This window comes from Talpa europaea (genome assembly GCF_964194135.1).
Source record: "Talpa europaea genome assembly, chromosome: 7".
Taxonomy (NCBI): domain Eukaryota; kingdom Metazoa; phylum Chordata; class Mammalia; order Eulipotyphla; family Talpidae; genus Talpa; species Talpa europaea.
Window position 1 is genome coordinate 14,088,516 of NC_140074.1, and position 23,335 is coordinate 14,111,850.

Here is a 23,335-nt window from a genome sequence, read left to right on the forward strand (position 1 = left end):
AAAATAGTATATTCAGAAGAAGAGTAATTCACTCTTTGTTGTATCTTCTCTCTGAAGTGTTTATTAATAAACCATTAAAAGCAAGGTACAGGGCATAGTTCATTTTAATGCTTTTATAAATATGGATTTCCCTTTTAATTTTTAAAACAGCATTTTAAATCTCAGAAACCATTATCCTCCCAATATGAAAAATAACCTAAACAAAAGAGAAGCAGATGCATTAAATAAGTGTGCTGTTATTAAAATGCTGAGTCTGGTTACATAATGCCTTTCACTCTTTTTAAACATTCTATATTTTGTAGGTTTATTAAAAATACTATTATTCCTACACTGGAATGTGTGGATTCTTAAAAAGGGGAGATTATCTTTGTCTAAAGAAACAGATTACAAAAAGAAGTTCAACAGTGCTAAAGAAAATCAAAACAATAGTTATTTAAAGTCAAAATTGTTTCATCTATAGGTCAATGTTTCCCATAATTATGCTAGATCAAATGCAAAAGTGATCTCCTTTTTTAGTGTTTTGGCAAATACCTGTAATGAAATGACTTGTGACAACCCACAGAACCAAGGTATAGCTTCAGTAATCTATTTGGAATATAGTATATGCCTCAAAATTACAGTCAGATTTCCTAGTATTTTTAAGAACTATTGATTGAATAGTTTCACATCAAACAAGATAATAGTGTTTTGATGTAATCAAATGAAGTAAGTCAAAATAACTGAATTCTAATTCTGGTTTTGTGACTCTAATTTTAGTTTGTCTATTTGTCTTTGTATAGCTACTTTATTCTATGAACTTTTTTTTCATCACATGAAAAATAACAGTAATAAGAGCTCAGCTATAAGGACTGCAAAAACATAAAATTACTAAAAAAACAATATGCACTTTCATGCCCCATACAATATTTATATCCATTTACATTAATCCACATGAACTTTTTGCTATAACAGGACATACTTTTACAAAAATTATTCTTTTATTTTTGTGTCTTTTCATGTCCTATTCTATACCTTTCAATACCTTCTCCTTTCTCTCCCTGTTCAAAACTCAACTCATCTCTTGAGAGAACCTAGCATTTACTCCTGCACAAAGACATAACATTTCATGGAAGTGTTCATTGGCATCTCAATTCTCTTAAATTCACAGCACTGATTGAGTCTTTCCATTTAACTCTTCCAAGACAAATCAGTGTCTTTCCCCTCCAAACAGTTGACACACATGTGACTTGAGTAGCTGTACAGTGATACATTGGATTGATTTACATAAGAGACAGATCATGGTCCCCCACTTGAGCACCACTGCACCACGTGGCATTTGACTTTGAGACAAGTGATTGGGACAGATATTTGACTAAAGTAAGCCAATCAGGATTCTGTACATTCAAGTGGTATGATTCAGCGTAAGAATGAATGTGACAAACAGAAAGACCAAAAGGGAGAAAACACTGTCAACAGGAAGTGAGGGAAGGAGGCAGTAAAGTAGGAAGGGGGAAAAGGATTTTTGATGAGGTGTACAATGTCTGATTTCTCCTCTCTGTGTAATCCCCATAAAAATCCTACCGCCAAGTCACCCTGAACTGTCACCATAGTCGCTTGTGTTCTTCCCTCCCATTTTGAACCCTCTCCCTCCCTGTCCCCTGCTGAATGTCTGCGATTTATAGTTTGCGGGTTAGTTTTGATTTTTTTTTCCTGACCCCTTGTTTGGTTCTGCTATATTCCTTCAAAATGTATAAAATGATGTAAAACTTAAGTGATACATGTAAACTCATCAGGTAATAATTATTCCATCAAAGAGCAGCAAGGAGGGGAATCAGTGTCAGAGAGATGACTCTCAAACAGCATCCATCGACTCACTCATTCTTAAATAATTTTAATAAATACATGGGTTCATGCCTTCTTCAGCTACATGGTGATTCCTAGCCTTCTAGCTTCCTTTGTTACTAGGTGAGGCAATCAGAGTAGGAGATCCAGATTAGAATATGAGCAGGAGTAATGGCTACAAATTCTATGCCAGCACTTTAAAACAGTGAAAACTCTACTCCACATTCTTTCTAAAAGCTAGTAGATGGATATAGTCTGGCCACACAAACACAATGTTTAGGAGGGTGACAGATAAATAAAATGGTGGTAGGGTTTGAGTGGTGGTAATGGAGTGTGTGTGTGTGTGTGTGTGTGTGTGCGTGTGTTTACTATTGTTTGCAAGGAATTCAGTTATTCTCTATACACAGATCATGATGTTAGTATCATGGGCATATAATGATGTCCCTGAAGAAATTTACACCATTCCTAACTGTGAGTGCTTCAATGGTGGGAGTGGTTTGGCAGCTTGACCTGAGGGGGGAATCCTATTCTGTCAAAGCACTAGCAAGACTAAAATAAAGATACTTCAGTAACAATAAATAATAAAGTCTGTCTTAATAGTAATTTTGAAGGAACTGATATTAGAGACATGCAATTCCATTGAATATAGGGCCACCAGTTGAGGGGTAGCCAAGAATATTTCCACTTACCTAATTTCCTTTATATGCTAAAAAGTTCTATTATATGAGTCTCACCTACACAAACATTCTGATTTTGGTTTTCTGCCTTCAGCTGAAGTTCATGAACAATCTCACACGTATTACTCATTTATTCTCTATACCAATCTCTTAAGGCACTATAAATACAGCATATGTTTATCCTCTAGGCCCCCCTTCATCTGATCAGCTATTCTCTCTGTGATCTGTACAGCCAAAGGGAAGCAATGGCAGCATGCACTTGGCAGAAAAGAGAGAGCAGCCAGGGTATTTTTGACTGTTCTTGCTTAGGTTTTGTGTCACTTAAGTAGAAATCACTTTTTATTATGTGACCCAAACTTGAAATTCTTTTCTCATTTGTATTCAACAATACTATTTGTTTCCCTTGTTCCTTCAATCAGTTATAAGAGCCTTTCCCTATAGTTGGCCATTTTTGTACCTCATTATTTTTTGTTTTGTCTTTTAATCCTGAATACATCTCTATAAAAATCACTTGATCAGTGTCTCCTTAGCTGAGTCATTTATTTCTTGCTGCTCTACTAATCCCATTTTATGGATGAGCAAACATAAGAATAGAATTATCAACTTACCAACATCACTTAATGAATTTGATACCAACCATATATGCAACTAAATGCTATGTGATACCACTTCTCTTGCTAAGAACTTGGAGATTGGACAACATGGAATTACTTAGAAATTACATCCTGAGAGTCATTAAATCATCACAGTGTGAGTCATAAGAGTTTTGAAAATTATGAATTATCAGATAAAATGTTTCAATTTTAAGTAGAAGATAATATAAACAATCCAAAGTTAGAATGCAAAAATAAATAAAAGTAGGAGACATTCATCTACCTAGGAGAAAAGATAAATTCAATAAGGAAATTATGATAGGTGTTCAACACTAGGTGTTCAGCGTATTTAAAAATTTAGTCCCATTGTTAAGGTCATTCAAATTGTAGTACAAATGAGGCTAGTTTATTCTGGTGTCATTACACATTCATCTCACTAAAGTCTTTTATTCTTATTACATGCTCATTCAGCAGCTTTATGATTTTTATTGTTTTTGTTATCCTGTCTAAGAATGCCCTGGTTCATGAATACTAAGGGCATGCCATTTGTGTAGATGTTGCATTTAACACACTGGCTGGATTGATATTCTGGACTCGTCAGTCCTATGAGTTTGGTTAATGGCTTATCAAGTCCTGCAGGGTAGAGCTGCTTTTGGGAATCTAAGTAAATGGTATTTTTAAACCTGCAAGACTGAGAGAAAAATCATTTTGTTACAGAGATCAGATTTCTTTTTTCAGTTTGAATATTTGAAAGAAAGGAGTAATGGAAAGGTAATATTCTCTACAATTAGCTGAGAAATGTGTAAAAATGCTAGCTAAGAAAAATATTTCTTGGAAAACACCAAATACCAGCATCATTCAGAAAAAGTACTTATGAAACAACTCTTATCTATATCCTAGTTTCTCCTAGTCACTCAAGTTAACAGACACAGTTCTCAAAGGATTTCAACTTTATAACCTAACATAGAATTTGTCATAAATGGTATACAAACAATCAAACAAAAGTATTGAAGCGAGCTTGACAGTAATATTTCTCAGGGTAAAATAAGAAATTGTAATTCTAGTCTGAAAACAAGTCTCTTGTGAGTTGTGTTTTATCAAATCATCCCAGTGGGAACCGACTTTCTCAACAGTTTTCCTCATCTTAAAAAGCTGAAACTCAGATCCTGGCCCTGATATGACACAGGATCAGTCAAATTTTATTTATCACAAACTTTGAAATACAAGTACTTCTTACTACCCTGGGATTTATAATCAAATGTGGGTTTGACTTTTACTCCTGCCATTTCTGCTATTAACGTAGGAGGTATCTTAGTTTGTAAAAGGGGACCATGATAATACTTGTATCTTATAGTTATGATGAAGAGAAAATAAGATGGTATAAAATGGTATATATGTCTGGTATGTGACCCACAGATACCAGCCTTCCTCATCATCATCATCCTTATAATTACTATTAATGCCATTAAAATTGATAAGAACAGATTAAATTTGTCTTTGATCAGAAGTTAATCAAAAGTATTGTACAATCTTGAAATAACATCATAAATATTAATCAACTTACTACAGAAGAGTAGATGAACACCCACATCGATATCTATAGTTAATAAACACTAAAGCATTTACTGGATTCATATGCCTTTATAAAAATTAGCCTGATGTGAGAAAAGTTGTTACTAGCATATTTTAATCACCAGATAATGGACAGAGAAATTCAAAATAATACACATATTTCAAAAACATTTTATTGTAAAATATAAAATATGATTTTTATTTTTACTTTATTATAATTAGTCTTTTTCCTGGTCCCTTATTTAGGTTTTCTAAATTCCTGCTATGAGTGAGACCATCTGGTATTTTTCTTTTTCTTTCTGGCTTATTTCACTGAGCATGATCCCTTCCAGCTCCATCCATGTTACTGCAAATTGCATGAGTTTATCTTTTGTAATTGCTGAATAATATTCCACTGTGTATATGTACCACAACTATAAACCAGAGATAAACTATGGGGGTTGGGGGAGGAGGGAGTAGAATCAAGACAAGGGGGGGTGGGAATTGTATGGGGACTATAACCAATATGAAAATGCATACATTGTACAAAAATGAACAATGATGTAAAAATATATAAAATTAAAAAAATAAAAATCTCAAAACAAAACAAAATTAAAATGAGACAGAATAATTTCTAAAAATTGTAGCATATATATTTGAGCTATCTTGATTGCAAATACTTATGTTCTAGTAGGAGATTATTACCTATTATATTTCTAGAATCTATGGATATAGACATGAATAAAGGGGGGAGTGTCTATTACAGAGCATACACTGAAATACATTTAACTTTTATGATTTCCTTGCACTATTCTGGATGATACATAATAACTTGTATAAAATTGAATGGAGATAAACTTTTAATAATTTGAGATTTAATTACAAAGGGACTATGAGCTATACCTATGTGTATGTATGTATCTATACATCTAATTTTCTAACCTAATATAGTGATGCAAAAATGCATAGAATTCTGGTAAAATGATGTTATCAGGAGTGAATATGAATTGGCCAGGCAATGTTCATGTTGATGATGGTGAAAATTGAGTGAAGAAAGGGAACTCATGATTCTTTTTTGTTGTTGTTGTTATTTATTTTCTCATATCATTGTTCATTTTTGTACAACATAGGATTTCTCCCCTCAGGTGTAGTCCGCATTGTTCTCCCACCACCACAGCACCCATAATCAATCCCCATAGTCCCTTGTGCTCTTCCCCTCGTATTGTAACTTCTCTCTCTCCACCTCCCCTGCTGTATGCCTCAGATCTATGGTCAGTTCACAAATTTTGTCTTTTTCTTTATCCTTTGTTTGTTTTCCCTATATTCCATCTGTAAGTAAACCATCCAGTATTTCTTTTTCCTTCTGATTTACTTCACTTAGCATTACCAGCTCTATCCATGTTGCTGCAAATGGCACATTACTTCTTTTTTGATAGCTGAATGGTATTACATTGTATTTACATATCACATCTTCTTGATCCATTAATCTGTTTGGGGGCATTTTGGTTGTTTCCGTATCTTAGTATTATAAATAGTCCTGTAATAAATGTAGGAGTGCAGGTTTCCTTTTGAATTTGTTTTTATGTCCTTTGGGCATATTTCTAGTATTGAAATTACTGCATTATATGGTAGATCCATTTTGGGGGGGTTGTTTTGAGGGTCCTCCAAACAACCTTCCATAGTGGTTGTACCAGTCTGCATTCCCAGTTGGACTAGTCTGCTGGTGAGAACCAGCTGTGTAAGGGAGAAACACATGATTCTAAGCAGTAAAAATGCTCAGTCCAAGGGAATAACACTGCGTGGCATATCTGACGAACTGGAATAAGTGTTGGATACAAAAATAATAGTAGGTAGTATGAATCTGTCGAGATCAGAGTCAGATCATATAGTGCTATATGAAGAATAGATTCAATAAGACAAGACTTGCTATAGGAAAACACATTCATAGGTAGGATTATAATTTACTGATTCAGTGTGTTAATGGGCTTATACGTATGAACTTGAGAATATAAAAAATGATCAAATTATACCAATAAAATATTTTGGGTTAGGCATTATGTTTATCAATGTCTCTGACTGTGCATAATATATTTAAACCCCAAAATCACACAATTAATTTGCAAATAAAATGAAACACATTTATTTTTGGTCCCTTAGAAAACACAAATAGAACCAAGTTCTTTTTTATGTTACTTCAAAGCAAAAAAGGACAAAGCAATCCCAATAATGTGGGAAAAAATCTAAATCTAAAATTCATCCATTTCAGAAATGAGAAAAGGAACTCCGAACAGTTGGGCATATTTAAGAGAATTCAAGAAAGCAGTAGTTCTGTGTAGCAGGCTAGGAATTGTCATATCATCAGTCATGAGAAAAACAGGAGGGTGGATAACAACATATCAGTTGTTTTTTCTCCTAACACTAAATTAAAGTTGACAATGGAGAAGATAAAAGCAAAAATTAATAGTGCCAAAAACTGAATTGGAGATATGCCTCAGTGACTTAAATATTTGCTAAAAATACATATTTAGTTATAAAATTATAAGTATGATTGGAAATACAATAAACTGCATTTCTTCTATATTCTTGCAAGTCCATTTGGCTTCCACCAACAATCTCTGGCTAAAGCACAGTTTACCATGAATGTGTTTTATTACTTTTTTTCATTTGTAAGAAAGAGAAGAGTCTCATTTATTCAGTGTTTTAACAGTAAGTACATATGATTTCATTGTGTGTCTAATGAAGGCCGTCACATCATGTCCAAAGCTGGACTTACTACTCAGACCTACTAGATACATGTAAGAGAGTTTAAATGATCATAAATATCGGTAAATGATTTTCTATGAATTTAGGAAATATTTTATATGTGATCTGAACTGAAAAGATTCAGCAGTACATTGAATTACTAGAATTTATAAGAAATTGTCCATGGCCTTGGCTTCCATGGTGTCCATCAGGCTGTCATGACATTTATAAAGTCTCCTAACTATGTAAAAAACCAGATTATTTTCTTTTCTTAGAGCCAGAATGCTCCAAGTAAACTCTGTGATAGTCTGAAATAAAGACAGATAAACATAAAAAAAGACAGAAAAGCAACAATATAGCAATATATGACCTGATCATTTTGGGGAGACTGACCCCACAATATGTGTTGCTCCATCACAATAATATGACCTTATAATTTGTTTTAAGACTTCCATAAATTATTCAAAGATCATCACAATTATATTTATTATATATTAACATGTTATTCTGTCTTCATTTTGTTGATCAAAGATCACTTTGAAAAAATTTAATATGAATAGTTTCCTAACACAACAGATATTCAAAAGTTTCAGAAAATCTTATAAAAATGAGTTTGTAGAGAATCCTAAAATTTCCTCAATAAATTCCAGAACTTTCTAGTATTATAATTTCTTTTGGTGTCTTTATCCTCTTCTGGATTGGTTCTCTTGGCTACTCCACAGTCTATTTGATTGCAATATCAGAGATTTAAAAAAAAAATAATTTGTTCTTTTCTGGCAAATACAAAAACAGACAGAAAAGGGAAAATAATAGAAAACCATTGATTTGTGGCTTTAGAATGACTACTTAGCTCCAGAAATTTAAGAAAATATTATTGTTTTCCTGATATCCTTATTTGAAACTTGGTTCTTAATTTGGTTATGTAAATGTCACTTCCCTCCATTTTCGTCATAGCAAAATTAATGGTCTTCTACATAATTTCTGCTTTTTATCTTAATGGAACATTTTTAGAGCTTGTTATTTCACTGCCAAAGACTCAATTGACTGCTTGAAAATATTATAAAACTTTATACCAGGAAAAGTTAAAACTCAGAAGCAAAATCACATCTGAAAAATAGAGTAGATTTTGTATCCACATTTTTTTCTAGATAACATAGTACTTCAAAGGTTAACATTGACTTTCCAAAGTTTCTTTTTGAGCTCACAACCAGATGTGAACAATACTCTAGTTTGTGTGGGAAAGTCTTTTTATTTTTACACCAATATACTGCAACATGTTCACATGATAGAACAGAACTAGAGTAGTCCAAGTTCCTTATCTTTGGCCTTACAATCAATACATTCATTTTAATAGATAAGCAAATGAGATTCTACCAGGTTTGGAGGCAAAAACTGAATCAGAAGAATGTTATATTTCTAACCATTGCAAATTCACTCTTGAAAGGAGTGAATCTACATATTTTCAGAATAGTTGTATATCAAAGTAATTTTCTTTTTAAAGATTTATCTTTATTCATGCATTCAAGAAACTGGGGTGTAGGCCAGAGGTGCAGGGATGATAAGAGTCACCAGAGACAGAGTGGGGAGCAGAACAGACATCTACTGAAATACACTGCTAGGGGAGCAGCAGGTGGGACAGGAGAGGTCTGCTGTACCGTGTGCGTTAGCTCCATGGCATGAACTCATGCTGCAGTGGTTGGCAGTAGCTTGATACTGCTGAGACTTTAACCCCTGTGCCACCAGGGAGGCTCATATCAGTAATTTTCAAGTAAAATAATAGCCAAAAATAAGTAATCATGTTCTAATATAAAGCATACTTACGTGTTACTAAATTCAATACTTAATTGTTTAGAAAGTTAATAGGTCAGACTTGAGGAATACGTGATTTTTTTATGCAATCTTAATTGTTACACATAGTGATAATACAATGTCAGTAAACACAATTTTTGATTTAAAATCTTCCTTAGAAATAGCAACATTTTAGTCCCTACACCCAGATTTGACCACTTCCTCCACACTGCCTTTGAATTATTACTGAGTAGAATGAATTCAAAGGATTAATACAGTTAAGCAAATTCAGATAAATTTTATACTCCACTCAATAATTTCATTGTTTGTAGTAAAAATAGCATTTTTTGAAACTTTTTTAAAGAGGAATAAAGCAATTATGTTAATTATGTTGTGAATAAGTAGATTCAATATAAAGGAAAAAGATGCAATTATAACATCAAGCAAGTTAAGTGAAAATATCATGTCAAAATTAAACTGAAAATATTATGAAATATTGCTATCTATATTCTAAAAATACTCTTGAAGGAATATTTTCTCAGTAACAACAAACACTGCTGGCAATAAAACTGTTTCTTCAACAGCTACCCATTGAATGGAACTAGAAATTCTCAGAAATACCTGATTCTAGATCTGGTCAAGGGAGTGAAAAGTGACCCTGATATAAGCCTGGATAACAGAAAGAAGCAAAACATTAAAAAATAAGTTCAAGGAAGAAAAATCAGAGAAAGCCTAAATTCATGCCTACTCACTCAAACTGACACATGTACACATCTGAAAAGAAGTAATTGTAATAATAATTAAAGCACATGTAATCAATAATATTAATTGATAGTTTTAAGAAAGAAAAAATTCAGGATTTGAGGAGCTATTACTTTTTATAAAGTGAAACATACATCATTTTTCTAATAGAAAATGATCTGCATGTACTATCAAATAATAATTGAAACTGAAAATTATTCTACACCATTAATTGAATATATTAATTCAGACAAGTGCTGCCAAATTGTGTTAAAAACGTAGGGTATATGGTTAAAGGAAAGGAGATGTAGTAATGGCAAAATAAAACTATTCAGATTACAGAAATTATTTTTAGTTATGGTAGTAAAAGAAAATGATGTCATATTAGAACTAGAATAGCAAAGTTATAATCCTGTGTTCCATTTCAGCATCACTATTAAATGGTCAGTCAGGTGTTTGCATTTCATGCTATTATACAGTTTGAATTATATAAACAGTACTAATTTCATATTAGCACTAGTAAAATATTTATCTACATTAACATATGGATGCATCAAGTGACCATTTCCAGTTTACATGAGAAGAATGGATACAAATAAAACTACATACTACCAAAATACCTAGAACATTTTATCTGGTGACATTCATCACACTTCAAATTATTTGTTTATAAGTCTGTAATTTTCTCCAATATGATGACACATTCCATAAAAGGAGAAAATATGTTATCTTATTCAGTTGTTTACATCCAAACCCCAGAACAACGTCTAACCCTTAGTAAGTAAACAATACATAGATTTTAAGTACAGTGAAATGGAATAGAGTCCTTAACCTATATTCATGCCTATTATGTTTAAGAAAAAAATTTCCCCTCACAAATATCCTCATAAAAAGACATTATCTGTAAAGAAGAATTTTTTCACAAGGTAAGAATGACATTAAGTTCAAGTGCAAAAGGCATAATCTTGAACTTTAAAACCTTGCTTATTAATTTAATCTGAAGGCAAGTCATTGATCATATTTACTGGTGAACATAGAATAATATTTATTTAAGGGATTATGGAGACAGTCATATTGCACACACAATGTCTGACTTTCATCAAGTATATTCTGACTGATAGATTGCTTGACATTATCTAGATATTCCTAGAATTTTTGAAGCAAGTTCTCTTCTACAGTGTTTACAACCATTCCAAACAATAATGCAAATTTGCAGGGGTTGTCTCAATCCACTGTTTGAACCTTTGGCCAACTTTCTAGTTAAGATTATTATCAAGATGTTAACTGTGGGTTCTCCCCACTCTAAAGCAATAGGCAAATTTAAGAAATAATACAAATGTTCCATTTGTAAATTTAGCGATATCATCTCAGATCCCATAAATTGGGTGTCTAAAAATAGAAATTAGGATGTTGTCCATGTTTCTCAGAATCAGGAAAATAACCAAATATATTTCTTGCTTTATTTTTGTCATTTTTGCCTTATGTGGGAAATAAGGTTACTAAAAGTTCACTTGATCCATCTTCTCTAGCAATGTGTTAGTTTATGACAAAACAGGGTTTTATGGCGTTTTTGATCTATACAGTTCTGTTTGATTGTAGAAAGCCAAAACTCCTCTTAGGAATACAGATTAGGGTTGAAGTGAAAAATCTGTGAAGATATTTTAAAAATACTTGAAACATAACTGCACATTTAGTTACAAATAATCCTTTGTAGGGAAATTATAAAACTAGAACTTAACTACATTTACATATTTTACTATGGACAACTTTCTAAAATTATGGGCTCTCAGGATCATATAAATTGATCCTGAACAACTAAAGAGAAAACCATTATAGCTGAATAAGTTATTGATGTCTTCTTAGTTTCCATTCATATAATGTGGTAATTATACTAGTGACTACTTCAATAGGTTGTGAACACAAAATGTAATACAAATAAAACACTGGAAAAGTGCCAGCAGTAGTCACTGTAAAGATAGCATATTCTATCGCTCTGTTCTATGTGTTCCTTATTCCCACCATGTTAAATTATAATACTTGGGACTCCCTGCTGGTGCAAGGGATTAAGAGACAACCTATGAAAGTATCCGCAGCCACTGCAGCTCGAATTTGATCCCCAGGAGGCCAGGGAGCAACCCCCATGGCACAGCAGACCTCTCCTGTCTCACCTGCTGCTCCCCTCAGCAGTGTATTTCAGTCAATCTGCCTGTTCTGTTCCCTACTCTGTCTCTGGTTAATCCTCCCAACCCCCACACCTCTGACCTGTACCCCAGCTCTTGTATGCATAAATAAATAAATCTTTAAAAATTGTAAATACTTAAATTTGTGTATGCTATAATTCTGATTCCAGGCCTTTGAACATGCTGCTTCCTTAATGTACAGTGTCCTTCTTGCTCTAATTTACCTGGCAAACATGGCCTCTTGTTCAGGAATTAGTTATTTTTTTCCAAGAATCCAGAAGCCACATCTGGCTCACATAGGCAAAGTTTTATGATACTTCTCATATTATCTAGAAGTTTTATTAATCGTTGTGCCAACAAATGACTTTTCCGTACTCTTAAAAAATCATCACCAAAACAATCTGCAAATATAATATACATATCCTCTCAAATTCAATTCAGTAACAGTATAACAATAGAAAATATAAATAACATAAAGGATAAACTTTATGGAGAGCATATAAGTTAAGCCCTGATAAATCTACAATTTCATTTGGAGAAGTATGGTGTCATTTCTTCCTATTACATAATTGATAAACATAGAAAATAAGGGAAGAGGATTTTACTTATAACCAGAAAAAATTGATGTGAGGGCAATATGAGGGGAATTGAACAAACCAGGACAAGAAAAATTGAAAAAAACATAGTAAAGCATCACACATAATATAAAAATGTAACAAATAGGAATATACATGTCATAATAACAAGTGATTTTGGAAAATAGCTTACATATTAGAAAAACAAAATTCCAGCATTAGCTAGGGGAAACAGGTAAAAAATGTTTGGTATGCTAATATAGAATTGTATACTATGTGGAAATTATATATATATATCAATATAGAGTATTAGAAAATATAGGACTGAAATCAAGAAGCACATGATATGAATACATTTTATATTAACCAAAGCCTTAACTTATAATAAAGTAAATGATTTATGACACTTAAATTTTTGAATGTCAAAATATGTAAGCAAATTTATCAGTGGAAATTGTGTGAGAAACATATAATCATATTTGTAAACACTACTACATTTCCCATAATTTTACCGATAAATTACATGGAGATTCTATTCATCTTTCAACAACTTTGATTGAAAATACATGCATCTATGCTTATATAAATAATAATGTAGTCTACACAAATTATGCTTCTCTTGCTTCTGTCCAAGAACCTCACTTTTATCAAAATTGTTTATACAGGATATAACAGGAGCATCTTAGTATAATTATAAGCAACTCTTGTAGTCCAAGCACCTTGTAGTGTTTATTTGAATTCTGTGTGATCAGATTTAGTTAAGATCTCACATCTATATTTATCATAGTTATGTTTTCTAATTTCATTTTCGGTTTTGGTATTCCAGATAGAGTAACTCCATAAAATGAAATGGCATTATTCCCTCATCTCATATTTTCTAGAAGATTTGTATAAAATTGGTGTTAATTTTTCTTTATGTTCAGTGGAATTCTCTAGTGAAACCATGTATATATGTCTTCAGATTTCTTAACTGAGGATTTTAAAATTATGAATTCAATGCCCTTGTTATGATAATGAAAACTTTCATATTGCATAAATTGTGGCAGTTGATGTTTCTGAGGGATTCATTCATTTCATATATCCCTTTCATTGTCAAATTAATTCATTTAGAGTTGTTCATAGTATTATTATTCCTTTAGATGTCTGCAAAATTTGTAATGTCAATTGTTTCATTCCTAATATTGGTGCTTTTTGTCACTTTTTCTTTTCATTAGTTTTGCTAGAACTTTGTCAACTGTATTGATCTTTCCAAAGTCAGTTTTTTTTATTAATTTTCTGTATTTTCAGTGTTGTTGACTACTACTCTTCATTTCCTGTCTTCTGCCTTTTTTATTTTTTTTTTAGTTTAACTCTTCATTTTTTTCTATTTTTCTTTTTTTCTTTAAATTTTATTTTTATATTCCCCATACAATTAAAACCCCCTTATTTTGACCTCAAGCCCTCCTTTCCCTGTCCCCCAACCCCCATAGAGTGTCTCTGGTCATAGTTGTTTGTTGATTTTGATATTTTCTTTCTTATAGTTATTCTTTTTCCTGGTCCCTTATTTAAGTTTTCTAGATTCCTGCTATGAGTGAGACCATCCGGTATTTTTCTTTTTCTTTCTGGCTTATTTCGCTGAGCATGATCCCTTCCAGCTCCATCCATGTTGCTGCAAATTGCATGTGTTTATCTTTTTTGAATGCTGAGTAATATTCCATGGTGTATATGTACCACATCTTCTTGATCCAGTCATCTATTTTTGGGCATTTGGGTTGTTTCCAAAGCTTAGCTATTATAAACAGTGCTCCTATAAACATAGGGGTGTAGGTGCTCTTTGGAATTGAATGTTTCTGTGTCCTTTGGGTAAATACCTAGGAGTGGAATTGCTGGATCATACGGAAGCTCTATGTTTAGTAGGTCCAGAAATCTCCACACAGCTCTCCATAGTGGTTGGACCAGTTTGCACTCCCACCAACAGTACAAAAGAGTTCCTATTTCTCCACATCCTCTCCAACATTTGTTGTTGCTAGTTTTTTTTAATATGTGCCATTCTCACTGGTGTAAGATGGTATGCACATCAAAGACATCTTTACAGACACATCACCCAAAGCAGTGATAGTGAAGGTAAAGATAAACAGCTGGGACTACATCAAATTAAAGAGCTGCTGCACAGCAAAAGAGACAATAACAAAAACAAAGAGAAACCCCACTGAATGGGAGAACATTTTTGCACACAACACTAATGATAAAGGACTGCTCACAAAAATCTACAAAGAGCTGATGACTCAACAAAAACAAAGAAAATAATCCAGTCAAAAAATGGGCAGAAGAGCTAAAAGGAAACTTCTCTGAAGAGGAAATGCAAATGGCCAACAGGCATATGAAAAAATGTTCAACATCACTTATAATCAGGGAAGTGCAAATCAAAACTACAATGAGATAACTCTTTGTTTTCTATGTTCTTGAAGTAAAAGCTTAAAGAGCTTAAACTGTCAAGACTTTTCTTCTTTCATTATATTTTATTGATTTATCATTGTTTACAGATTATATAATTTGGGGGCACAGCTGCATGCTTCAACAAGTGTACATGCTTCATTAGCCCACCAGGAAAGCCTCAGGGGTTATCACTCTATCATATTTACCAAGGCTTTACTTCCTTCTCCTTCCTCCCTCTGGTAACTACTGTATTTTTCAGAGTCTGAAAGTTATTGTTTTACCAGGGTGTTTTTCTTTTTAAAGATTTGTTTATTTATGCATACAAGAACTGGGGTACAGGCCAGAGATGCAGGAACAGAACAGGCCAATTGACCGAAGTACACTGCTGAGGGGCACAGCAGGTGAGTCAGAAGAGGTCTGCTGTGCCGTGTGGGTAGCTCCCCAGCCAGGGGATCAAATTCATGCTGCAGTGGCTGCAGACAGCCTCACAGGTTGAATCTTAACCGCTTGCACCACCAGGGAGGCCCTGTTTATTTTGGATGTATACATCTATTTATTAAACTCCACTGTTTGACAAGTTGGTGGTGTTGTGTTATTTCTATTTTCTTACTGAATCTGTCTGGTTGGTCTGTCAATTGTTGAGGGAGAGGGATTAATGTCTTCAGATATATTTGTGGATTGTTTTAGTCCTTAGTTATCTGTTTAGTCGTGGCATTTCTAAGTTGCCAGCTTCCTCACATCCAAGTCTATGCTATATGCAGCAAAAACAAAACCCAGACAACTCATCATTTTATTCCTTGCATCCTGAGGGCCCTAACCAATCTTCTTACTTTTCTTTATCTTTGAGTCATCTTATATTTTACAACCAGCTCCACTTAATGAGAAACAGAAAATGAGTAAAAATATTTCTGTGCCATCTTCTTAGAAGAGGTCTGTTATCTTTTGATTTTTCAGATACAATGTACAATATCCCATAAAATATTTTCCAATTATTTTAAGGTGACATTTTTCAACTTGGGTGCAAGTTAAATATATGAGGATCTTTAAATAATACTAATATATTTATAATATCCATCAAATTTCTAACTTAGTTTTGAGTCATTGCATGGGTATTGGGATGTATAAAACCTCTTCCTATAATTCAAATGGAAAAGAAAATGAAGGATTATTATTTTAAGCATTTGTGAGGGGTAGAAATTAAGTATTCTAACATGATCTACTCTATCAAACTATCTAGTTGAATATCTCCTTTTTGAGTTATCAGTATCTTACCACTTAGCATTAGCCACTGATAAATGGGTACATAAAAATATTGTATCACTATGTTCATTCCTAATTGAGATAAAAATACTTACATAGAAGCATCATCAAGATGATAGAACAGGAAGAAAATGACTATTCCTCTTCTCATGGACACACCACATATCCATCTATCCATAGAATAATATTACCTCTTAGAGAAATTCAGAAACAAATTGAGTGAATCCTATACATTGGATAGTATCCTATTGAGTAGGAAAAGTTTAGTCATAATCATGCTCTAAACCTCACCTCCAGCACAGTGCCTTACAAGCAGGAGGGGATTTCTAACTCCTAGGTCAACCCTGAGGAGTAGTGAAGGGTTTAGATCACACAGCAGTGCCCCAATTTTTATGACTGCCACCTGCAGGACTTGATTCTGAATCATCTAGCTTGAAGACCCAGTGGGGCGTGGCATTAGTGAATCCCCAAGAATCACTGATAGCAAACAGATTATTCCTAGCAGTTTCTTTCAAAAAGAAAATATAAAATTGTCTCTCTGCTCAGCATCACTAATCATCGGGGAAATGCAAATCAAATATTCAGTAAAGAATTACTTCATACCTGTGAAGATGGCTATTAACAAAAAGACAAGTGATAAGGAATGTTGGTGAGGATGGGAATATAACCATTACCTTCCTGTTGATAGGACTATAAATTGGTACAGCATTTATATAAAACAGTATGAAGATTTCTCAAAAAAAATCTAAAAATGATCCAGCAATACTACTTCTGAACATCTAACCAAAGGAAATAATAACTAAATAGATAGCCACACTCATCGCAGGCTTATTCACAATAGCTACCAATAGAAACAACCATAGCATCCGCTGACAGATGACTGGGTAAAGAAAATGTAAATACATGGAACATTATTCAACTTTACCTGGGAATCCTGCCTATGAGACAATATGAATGAACCTGGAAGACATTATGCTAAATAAAATAACCTAAACACACACACACAAAAAAAAAAATAGTCATTGCAAAATCATATTTACATGTGAAATATTTTTAAATATTAAGTAAAATAAAGCCAAACAGAGCAGAATAGTTTATATCAGAAGCCAGAGCATAGGGGGGGAGAGGAGATTACAAACAGAGGAGAATGGTGTTTGCCAAGATCTGAGGGAGTAGGTAATCATAGGGTTTTATCATTCATTGGATATAGAGTTTCATTTTTGTAAGATGAAATAGTTCTGAAAGAGGATGGTTGTGACAATTTTACAATATTGATGTCCTTAGTACTAATTTAAAATGGTTTTGATAATGTATTATGTTTTGTGTATTTCACCACAATAAAAATATCATGTCTTCCTTTGTTATAATTTGATAGTTGGCTTGGTAGCTATGATTTTCCTAATGTTTTCCATACTTGCATTTAAATTTTAGAGTACAACAGTTAATTTCTAATAACATAGACTATTTTAAAATGAAAATATCAGCTAAATGAAAATTCAAAGTTTCCTTCATTTTTATTTTGGAAATATCTTCTCTGTGACCAGATATTCATTGCTCTTTACACTCAGGTATCTTTGGTACCCAAAAGGTCTTTTGAAGTTAAAATGTTAAGAGTAAGACTTTGATCCTATAATCGAGGGAAAATGTCATATGAATGTAATGCCCGTGGGCTCTGAGCTTTGGCATGCATAATGTGAATCAGTGGGTAATCTTTTCTACTGGATTATGTTTTGATGATGTTGGCTCTTTTTTTGCACAAACACAATAACGTCCTATTTATAGTGAATCCCTACTCCACATTAGCATGTAAGCTCTCTGCATATTGAAATAGTTTTCCTTTCCACAAGGAGAATAATCAGTGATATTTACATTCATGTAAATTAAAATAATGCTAGTAATGTAACAGATAAACTGAAATCTCAGTGGTTTAAAATACTGAAGTTTATTTTTCTCTCAGTAAAATCCCAATATTTGCTTCTGCACAAAACAGTTGCTCAGGGACTCAATTTGACAGGAGATTGGCTATTTGCAACATGTAGCTGCCAAGGTTCATCCTCCAGGAAAAGAGGGATGAAAGAATGAAGCATTATGCTGGAAATTATAAATAATGAGTTGACCCTACCTACATGCTCATACCTAAACAAATGCATTTGGTAACTAGTCAGTCTTTGTCTCATCCTGTTATGTATATTGTTTAATTTTACGTTCACAACAATCCAGTAAAATCACATTTTTTTATAGAAGTTAACTGCAGCTTTGAGAATTTAAATCAATATTCTTAGTAAATCAAACTAGTAAATTCTGTAAAACATTGAAATACAGGTCTTTTAAACTTTAGAGCTCATACTATTTCAGATGCAAAACTTCAAAAATTGAAATTCCATTACCAATGTACTTCATCAGGAAAGAATAAAGTGACCTAAAATAAGCTCAGATAATTTCTAAGTCACTAAAGTTGAGAAACAGATTGTATAATGTTCAGAATTGTTTTCACTAACACTTCTTTAATAAAATAAGTCTTAACCTAATTGGGAAATAAAACCACAGCCCAAATACACACTATTCTCTGTGCAAAACTGCTGAGATTGTGTCAAAAATTTCTGGACATTAAAAAATTGTGTTGCTCTTACTTGATCAGTGCAAAAAAATAAATAAAATGTGAGGGAGACTTTATAAGTTACTGAAATTTTCCAACTCACTTTTAGTCTGACAAGAAAAGGATAGTGCGCTAAAAATGACATAACATGGTGTCCTTTAGTTAATGTAAAGTAAGATTTTTGAAGTCACTACCTTAGTTATCATAAATTATTATGTTTGAATAGTTTGAAAAAGAATGAGCTCAATAACATGGTTCACTTTCTTATAATAAACAAAACTCAGTTAATTGTAGCAATTAAGGAGATAAATGTAATTGATTATTCACTATGTTCAGAATTTACAAAGAGAAATACATATGTGCAGCCTATTGTGATGACAACGAAAATAAGGCTTTAGTAGAAAATTTGCAATAAATAAGGCAGTTTGGAGCATTTCATGTTCTTTTATAAAATACAAATGACAAACATTTGAGGATGAGACAACATCTTTCCCTCAACAACTTTCTTATAAAATACTCCAACAATCCCATGAAATCAATCATCAAGAAATTTTTGGAGTAAATAACTCAGAACTGAATGCAAAGATCACAAAAAGTATCATATGTGAAGCAGTCTTTTCTGTTTTTCTCTATGTATTTGGGGATTAGATTTCATATCATATTTAAATATTTTAGCAAGCAAGCACACAATCTGCTGAGAAGGCCAAATAAAATGTATTTTTGGAGAAAAATTCAATTGTATAGTCCTCTAAGTGAAAAATTAAGTAATTTGGGACTTCATTGCATGTCAAAATAAAGGATATAAGTCACATAATCTGAACATTAGCTGGTTCTTATAGAAATCAGATTTGCAAGGGAAATCCTTACATTGCACCTACTCAACACTTTCTGTGAGTTTTTCATATTCAAATTTCCAAAAATGAAGCTTCATAAAAATACAACCTGAGAGACAATTACTATCACTTTGAAAGTTAAAAATGTTGAGATCATTGGTAAAAAAAATAGGTAAATTACACAGAGCAAACTAACCCATAATCCAACACTCAACTATTGTTCTGGTTAGCACAAACTAAAGTGCCTGTATGGTGTGAAGTGTTTTAAGATATTTATTGATAAAGGTAAATTGAGTATAAATCTACCAATTTGTTTTTCTGGATTCATATATTTTCTTGAAGATTTTTAAATCATATATGGAATAAGTTTTTTTTTTTTTTAAACAGATACAGAAAACTTAGGAATTTCAGAGAATAGCTTGGTCATTATTTCAACACAATGTTCTCTTGTCACTAACCCAGTAGATTAATGTCTCAAGTCACGCTTTAACCCAATTGTGAAAATCAAGAGACATGGCAAAGTTTCTTAAATGGAATATATTGCTAACAAATAACTGCTCTAAAATTGTATAGTGAGTTTGCAAATGCATATGTTACAATTTTCGTCTTGGAATTGGCACTCTAATATACTTATAGATTCATTTTCCAAATAATTATGCTCCCTGGATCATAGGATGTTTGTTTTTAATAATCTAATTGGTAAACAAAATGAAAATTTAATCAACTTAATAAGTACAATTAAGTTGGTTTGGATTTATATTTTTTCCAGGTATATCAGATGAAAATTATAGCTTCCCACACTGAAATATGTGTTCAAATCATTCAGTTGAGGCAGGTAATTTTTAAACTTCTATTTTTTTTAGCATGATGCTTTGAAATAATATGCATTTACATTAATCAAATTAATCAAATTTTAAATCTGTAGAAATCTTACCACTTTCCAGAATTTGTAAAAATGTATTCAAAATAAAAGTGTACTAAATACATAGAATATGGACAGTGAGGAATCTATTAAAATAACCACTCAAAATGTTAACCTTTCTAAGGAGAAACCCATTAAAAGTAGCAGAGATTTGCCCAAAGAATATAGTAAATGCTAATATTTCAGCAATGGTAGTAATTAAATAGACTGGCATCCAAATATCAAATCCCATTCTCATCACATTAAAAAAAAATGACACCTTGGGTCATAGTGAAAATATAATAATGTTTCAAAATTAGTGTAAAATCACCCAGCAATTGTTCAAACAAAATGTTTGCTATCTGAAGTGTATACATGAAAGAATACCCCATTAATGTTTTTACCTTTTGCATAATTTATAAGTTTAAGAATCACCCTCTCAATATCCACTTTCACTTTAGAGGATATGAGTGGATTATAACTTCAATCTTAACTAAGTGCAAAAGAATCAACATTTATTGGGTACTATCAAATTTATTTTACTTAGGTCTTAAACTCAAGAGGAAAGCAATGCATTTTAAAATGTAACACAACAAATAAACAAAAAAAAAAAGGATGCATTAAGAAATCTAATATAACAAAAAACTGAATCTAATTTCTCTCCAGCTTCCAAAAAAAAAAAAATAATTGTATGCTTTGGTATTAATTTACTTCTAAGGACAAAGAAACATAGGACACATTTAGATGAAACAAGCAAATAATAAGCAATAGTACTTAAATGTGACAATTAAAAATAAGCAAATTAGCTGATATAACCATAAAAAGGAGTAAGATTATTAATATGAATTCATTGTACAAATGGTAATTACATACATTAAGAAGAATGGCAAATTGTCTTTTAGCTTTTTTTCTGAGTAAGCTTGTTTATAGGAATACCAAGTAATAATGAACCACCTTTGGAGGGATACGCTTCTTTTTTTTTAAGTGCCAGTATAACAAAAACTAAAACGTAAAATAAAAATGTTGCCCACCATGCCATCATTTACAAAATGTTTCCATATGTCCTTGTTATTTTCACTATGAAAACAATAGCGATGGCCCCTTAATGGTTGGAAAGTTAATCATTTAAATTTTGTTCTTGATCCATTTTTACATTTCCTAGAAGATTCATATGTTACTTTTGTAATCAGAAAAATACACTTTTATTTCTAAAATCATTAGAGAACAATTCTGATAAGAAAGTTGTAGTAGAGCCTATTATGATATAGAGTATATCAGATTTGTCATACAGGGCATTTCTCTAACACAGGTATCTTATCACCCATGACTGCACTAAAGTTGCAATAACAGCAAAAATAGCTGTTCTTTGCAAAAATAGCTGTTGCTCTCCACAGAGCAATGATACAAATATGTAAAAAGCAAATAAGAGGGTGTAATTGAGATTCTGGGTTTAGGCAGTGGATTGTCAGAAAAGACTTTTAGACATCTTTGTATCACTAAAAGAAGATAAAATTGAACATCTGTCTGACTAATAAGGTCTTTGTATAAGTACTAAATCACATTTCTGACTAAAGTATAAATGAGAGTTGAAACTCCAGGTTTTCCTTTATTTTACTTATAAGCAGCAAAGAACACTTGGAAATTTAATATGCAGTGCAGAAGACAGTGAATTCTCATCTACGGCAATACTAGTTTACTTGAATAATGCAAGTGTGGCTACTGTGCAAATGTTATCCACACTTTACTAAATGCAATATTTTTATGTTGTATACATATATATATATATATATATATATATATATAATACACACACACATTCTTACTTTTTGTACAATTCATGCTTTCTTCTCTCAGGTATAGTCCCTGTAAAAGTCCCACCACCAATTTACCTGTGCACTATCACCATAATCCCTTGTGTTCTTCCCTCCAGTCCCTTCCACCTCCATCCATGTTGCTGCAAATGGTATGAGTTTATCTTTTTTGATTGCAGAATAGTATTCCATTGTGTATATATGCCACATTTCTTGATCCAGTCATCTAATTTTGGGCATCTGGGTTGTTTCCGTAGCTTCCCTATTGTAAATAGTGCTGCAGTAAACATAGGGGTGCAGGTTTCCTTTTGAATTAATGTTTTGATGTCCTTTGGGTAGATTCCTAGGAGTGGAATTGCTGGGTCATATGGAAGCTCTATTTTTAGAAGTTTGAGGAACCTCCGCACATCTTCCATAGTGGTAGGACCAGTTTGCATTCCCACCAGCAGTGTAGAAGAGTTGCTTTTTCTCCACATCCATGCCAATTATTTGCAGCTTCCTGTTTTTTAATATGTGTCATTTGTGCTGGTTAAAGGTGGTATCTCATTATGTTCTTTTCTTGATTTGTATTTCCTTCATTACAAGTGATATTGAATGTTTTTTCACATACCTGCGCCCATTTGCATTTCTTCTTTGGAGAAGTGTCTTTTTAGCTCTTCTGCCAATTTTTTGACTGGATTGTTTGCATATAAATGTTCATGGCAATCTGATTATTCTTTTGATTTCTACTGAGTCTGTTTTTCTCTTTTGTTTTTGATCATATTTATTTGTGTTTTCTCCCATTTCTTTCTTCTCAAGCCTGGCTAGAGTTTTGTCTGTTTTTGTTTACTTTATTGAAGAATAACTTGGTT